General features: G+C 56.0%; 1 protein-coding gene across 2 annotated transcripts in view; it reads left to right on the top strand.

Moving 5' to 3' along the window:
• Positions 1-2,980: 2,980 nt before the first annotated feature.
• CD82 (CD82 molecule) overlaps positions 2,981-6,000 on the top strand; it is a 55,471-nt gene continuing 52,451 nt past the window's right edge. Inside the window, exon 1 of one of the 2 annotated variants that reach the window (XM_036326118.1) lies at positions 2,981-3,077. The gene's annotated coding sequence lies outside the window, so the exon portion shown is untranslated. The remainder of the gene's footprint in view (positions 3,078-6,000) is intronic. The other variant, XM_036326117.1, reaches the window with a different exon arrangement.

Raw genomic sequence — 6,000 nt, 5'->3', positions numbered from 1 at the left:
CGGGGGCAAATGCTCTGACCAGTAGGTTAGCTTGCTGCTGGGGTCTGGCTGATGGGGATTGGGCAAGATGGGCTGGACATGCCCTGAAGCCCTCCCACCATTCCTCCCCAGCCCTGATCATGCATCCTTGGGGTCCCTCCTGGCCTGCGCCTTCTCACAATCTGGGGTCCCTGGGGGGGATGTTGGAGAGCCTGTTTCAGCCTGACCCCCCTCACAGGCCAGGCAGAGGGACCCCACTGGTGCACAAATCCATGTACCAGGCCTCTACTAAAGAATATTTCTCAAGACAGGAGAATAAACATGTTTTATTTTCCAGTCTGTTTAAGGTTTATATATAAGGTATATGGGCATTAATTTGCACTATCAACACATTAGGGTAGTTCATGTTAGGGAATAGGCCCAGTGCCCCAGTGGGGGCGGGTGGCAGGAGTATGGCAGAAATTCCAGAAGCTGCCTGTACACTGCCCTTCATGTTGCCACAGCTGCTCCCATCTCTAATCTGGAGTGACAGAGGCAGGAATGGGTAGCAGATGGGACTGATGTGATCAGATGTCTGTATGGAGGAGGGAGGGGCCAATCACCATCACAAACACACCCAGTTTGAGGGGAGGGGACATGGAGCACAGTAGAAGAGGCAAGAGGCGGGCATTTTATGCCCATTTTGCATGGGTTGGCTGGGAACCCAGCCCAAGACAGAATAGCACAGTGGTTCTCACAGTATGTCCCTGAACCAGCAGCAACAATGTCATCTGGGAACTCGTCAGGCTCTTGGCCTCTTGCAGGGTAGATGGTGTCCCTTCGTGGGAAGAACAATGTAGCATGGAGGTTCTAGGAAGAAGACTTTTTACTGGGAAAAGAACATTTGTTGGGCATGTACAGTGTCCAAGTATGGGCTAAGGTTTCATGAACACTATCAGAGTTGATCCTCAGCGGACACTCTCAGCATTTGTATTATTACCCTTTGAAGGGCTTATCACAGAAAAGTGAAGTACTGTGGATGAAAAGGGGCTCTATAGAAAGTAGGGTGATCTGATCATAAGTTCCTAACTGGCGGTCATGGTGGGTAGTCACCCGCCAGGCATATACCATTTTTAGTAAAAGGTTTATATTTGCCTGAAGCAAGTCCTGTCCATTGTTCTTGTGCATCTAAATGAACACATCTTGGAAATACTCAATCACCTTCAAGAGGGCACATAAGCTTGTCAACTACCCTGTAATCCAATCCCCACCTTGCTCTCATCTCACCTTCGTGTAACCTTTCTTACTTCCCAGGTGATTTCAGGTGCATAATGGAAACTGCTAAACTGTCCTCCGAAGCATTCAAGATCTTGCTTCCCCGAAATTGTCGTCAGTTTTGGCTCATATAAACTCAGAAAAATTCTCCACAGGTTTGGACCTGCCCTGGGCCACAAGGTTCCCAGGAGGCTGTCTGGTCTGTATGATTGTCCGACCACCCTAACTTCATCTCAAACCTGAGTGGGATTCAAAATCACCTCAAGACCTTGTTAAAACAAATTACGAGGCTCCTCCCCCAGAATTCCTCATTCAGTAGGGCTGGCATGGGGCCCCAAAACACTCATACCCAGCAAGTTCCCAGGTGCTGCTGCGGTGGGTGCAAGGACCTTTTTCTGGGAAGGATCATGCTGGCTGAGATCCAGTTTCCTACTCCACCCATGCAGATGACGTCCTCAGGAGATTCCAATGAGATAATGGGAATGGAAGAGCTTTGTCAACTGCGCAAGTAAATGGCCCTAGTCAGTAACCTGCGGGTAACCTTCCTGAGGCTGGTCCCTGGGGTCTGAAAGTGCAGAGAGCTGGAATGCAGGTGGGGGTACCACAGCCACCTGGAGATCTTTGGCAGCCCATCGTAATTCTGGGCCATTTCTTCTCTAGGGAGAAAGTCACCTTCTGAGGGCTCTGGGCGACAAACCCTCTTACCACCCCCCCCACCCCCCCAATCAACCCACGCCTCCTCCCTCACCTCAGTCAGCCTGTTGGGCATTGCCCCAACATCTGGCTGGGCCAGGCCACTACCCCAGGGGCCAGCCGGTCCAGGCAAGCTGGGGCAGCATCAGCCTGTGATTCAGGGCTTGGGGCTGGATCCCTCTCACACCTCCACGACTTCCCTTCCCTCGGCTTCAGGCTGCTCTTGGGTAAAATGGGCGCAGTATCTATATAGAGTTGTGCAAATTCAAGAGCCAGTCGTTTTTACAGCGCTTGGCATAGAGCCCGGCCCCTGGCGAGAGTTCAATCAGTGGTAGCTGTTAGTATTTTCAAACAGTGCTTGGGCCCAAGCCGCCTCCTGATAGAGGTTCGGGCTTGGAACGCAAACCGCTCCCACGCGGTTCACCGGTCGCACCCGGATACACCCGCCCTGGGATGCCGGGGTGGGGGCCGGAGGCTCGCCCGCCCGCCGGGGTTTGGGTTGGCAGGGCCGGACAGAATTAGGTAGGCGCGCGGAAGAAGGGGGGGCGTGCCTGGGGTGTGGCCTCATCCTAGCGGGGCGGGCGCCAGGGTAGGACCAGAAAGGCGAGGAGCGACAGGCCGTTAGGTAGCTCTGTGAGTGGGGCTTCCCTCCCTGCAGGGCTCGAGCGCGGAGCCCCGCCAGGAGGGGAGTCAGGCTGCATCCCGGGCCTGGAAGCTGGAGGGGCACAGAGGACCGAGCTGCGGGGGCGGGCCCGGGGGCGGGCCTCAGCCTCTGTGTCTGGGGGCGGGGCTAGCGGTGTCGATTGGGCGGCCGCAGCGAGTCGGGGGAAAGGGGCGGGGAAAAGGGCTGGGCCCCACCCCCAGCCGGGCCCAGGGCGGGGCTGGCCAGTTCGGAGTCCGGGAGGCCGTGTGGGCGGAGCCTGATCTGGCTTGCCGCCGGGCTACTATCCAGCAGCGCCCGGGGGCGGGGCCGGCGAACTGGCGTCCGGGAAAGCAGGGGGCGTGTCCGGGGCGTGTCCTAGGCGGGGGCGGGGCTTGGCCGAGGCTTCTGCTTTCTCCGCGGGGAGTGGGTGAGTCCTGCTCTCCACAGTCGGACGCTGACAGGGTTGCGATCGCGCGACCCCAGGCTTGCTGCGCCGAACAAAAAGCAGGTAAGAAGGGGCAGGGGGACAGGGGGGCAGGGGGGCCGGAGGGTGCTGGCCGGTAGCAAAGTTAGTTTTCGCCACCACTTCCAGAGCGCGCTTGGGCAGCTTTCTCGGAACAAGTGACAGGTCCGGCCACGAAGGCAGCTGGTGGGTGAGAAGGAGCTTAAGTTCCGGAATCCTGAACCCCAGTTCTCCAGCTCCGCCATGCACCAGCTGTGTGTCTTCAGCACATCCCTCCCCTGGGCTCTAGACCTCTCGGGTTCCAGTAAAAAGGAGGTTGAACCAGCTGAACTTCATGGTCCCGTTGCCCTTTCTCACTACAACCCCGGAAGGTGAGGGCTGGCAGGTGAGAGCCAAGTGCAGTTCAGCAACAGACATTCAAATCGCGTGGCTCAGACGCAGTTCTCTGCCTGCCGAGTGGCACAGAGCAAAGCAACCTCTCCGGGAGCGTGAAGCGAATTGCTTCAAAGGCCACACTAATTACTCAGATGGGGTTTGAACCCACAAGCCCAGAGGGAGCAGAGCCCAAGTCAGAGAACTTTCAGTCTCCCCTCCCCACCTCCGCAACTCGGAGTGCCCAGTATGACTTTGGGCCAGAAACTCAAGGGGGCTTTTGTCCACCTCCTAGGGCTTTTTTCCAAGTGAGTTGGCCTGGGGGGGCCCAGGGCAAAAAGCAGGGGACAAGTTCTCATCTGGTGAATGGGAAAGACAAGGGGAAACCCGGCCAAACTTTGGACCCAGGTCAAGCCCAGGGCCTGGGGTTCTGGCTGCATGCCCCGGGATTAGGTTAGTTCCTGGTTCTGGAGGTTTCTGTCCTTGGTGCTTGTGCCAGGGCCGTGGTAGTTGGGCAGCCTAAATCAGTGGTCAGGGGCTTGGGCTTTGGGACCAAACTGACTTGGATTCCACTCCCCTGTGAGCTTCAGGTTTCTCATCTGTAAAATGGGGGTAATGACAGCACCCAATGGTAGTAGTGAGGACTTAATGGAATCGTGTGAATACAGTGCTCAGCAAGGCGCCAGGCGCTCAGTGAGGCCTCACTACATGCCAACTGCTCTGATGTGGATGGGCAGGTGGTGGACTGGCTTCCTGCCTGGGAATGAGCTAAGTTTTGGAGGGTCAGAGATTGGCTGCATCCCCTTCTGACCCTGTGTGAGCCAGAAATTGCCACCTGCCACCAGCATCACTTTGTTCATTTCAGGATGGAGTGGCTGAGTTTTCTGTAATATTGCTTGAGGTTGGTGGGTGTCCAGTTAAATAAACACAAAAATGTGTTCTGAGCACCTACTATATATGAGGTGTTGTTTCAGAGGTGACCTAACCAGACCTGGTCTCTGCCCTCACTTTGAGCTGCTGACAGTGAGGACTCCCCAACCCCACCATGGTCCTTGGGGAGAGGGTAACTCAGACCCAGGGCTCCAGGCCAGATGAGATTTCACGGGTCTGTACTGCTCTGGTGACTGGAATCCAGCTCTTCTACTGCACGGTGGGCTTGGGTGGAGGTATGGGCAGTGTGGACACCTGTTATCTGTTTGATCAGAGATGGGCACCGGAGGAGACTGGGAATGCTGTATGCCGGCTCCCAGCATCTCTTGGGGAGATGAGCCCTACACTTTAGAACCAGCTGGGAAATACAATGGGGCAAAGTCTGATTGAAGGCTGCACTAAATGAGGAGAGTGAGAGCGAGAGCGAGAGCGAGAGAGAGAGAGAGAGAGAGAGAGAGAGAGAGAGAAAGTATGGGGTGGATGTGGTACTTAGCGGTGAGACACTGGAGAAAGCAGGGCAGGAAATGAGGGCACTTCTTAGAGTTGGTGAGACTTGAGCAGGACTTTCTACCTGGGCTCCCAAGTCCAGATTCTGCTTGAATCAACTTGGGGCTACAGACTCCCCTTCTCTGAGCAGCTGGGTGACATCAGCAGTTGGAGTTTGGTCTGGGGGGGGGGGCGGTCAGTAAGTGGTGCTTGTTGGGGGACATGCTTAGTAAACATTGACTGGAAAGTCGTATGCACCACTCTCTTCCCCACATGATGAATGACCAACCATGACACACTGATCCCATCCTTAGTTGCTTACAGTCTGGGGAGGAAGTTAGACAAGGAGATAAATGAAAAAAGGACTAGAGGGATCGTTAGGAAAGCTTCATGGAAGAGGTGGAGTTCGGGTGGGCCTGGCGGATTGGGAGGGTCTCCGCAGTCGCAAGGAAGACAGTGTTTGGGCAGCGGAAAATGTCTAGTCAGAGGCAAGGAGGTCAGAGTGTTCAGGGAGATTTACAGAAACTTCTGGGCTGATCAGTCCGGCTGAAGAGTTGGGACTGTGCAGGGATATGAAGGGGGAATGGAAGGTTGGGTCAACTGGTGGAGGGCCTTGAATGCCAAGGTGAGGTATTTGGATTTGATGTGTAGAAAGTGAGAGCCACTGGAGGTTTCTGAGCACGGGAGGGACAGTCAGAGTGGCACTCGAGGAAAGGCAGTCTGCCAGATATGCTGGAGGGGGCGGCCCAGCGGTCAAGGGATAATGAACTGATGGCTGTGGTGACAGGGAAGGAGGGGCCCGGGGAGGTTTGGGGATATCTGCGGCTGGGGGATAGAAAAGGCACCATCACAGGAGTGAGAGGGACCCAGGTGACATGGGAAATGTGAGTGTCCCTGTGTTTCTTTCTGTCTCCACCCAGGCGAGGTCCTGGTGCATAGCAGGGGCTCAGAAGGTGCTGGGCGGGTCGAACAGGGGAGGTGCTGGGGAGGGTGATGAGTGCTACAGAGTGATAGAGAGGAGCCACCCAAGGAGGCCCCGTGTTTGCCATGATGGGAGGCTCCTGGGCCAAGTGGCAGAGCTTTAGCCAGTCAGCAGTGGGCTCCGGAGCAGGGAAGATGGGGAGAAATGCCTGTGGCTCTCCCCCTCATAGCCCGAGCCCGGGGAGGGCCCGGGTCAGAG

Source organism: Myotis myotis, unplaced genomic scaffold (genome assembly GCF_014108235.1).
Source record: "Myotis myotis isolate mMyoMyo1 unplaced genomic scaffold, mMyoMyo1.p scaffold_m19_p_10, whole genome shotgun sequence".
In the NCBI taxonomy this organism is placed as follows: domain Eukaryota; kingdom Metazoa; phylum Chordata; class Mammalia; order Chiroptera; family Vespertilionidae; genus Myotis; species Myotis myotis.
This window is presented reverse-complemented; position numbering and strand designations above follow the sequence as displayed.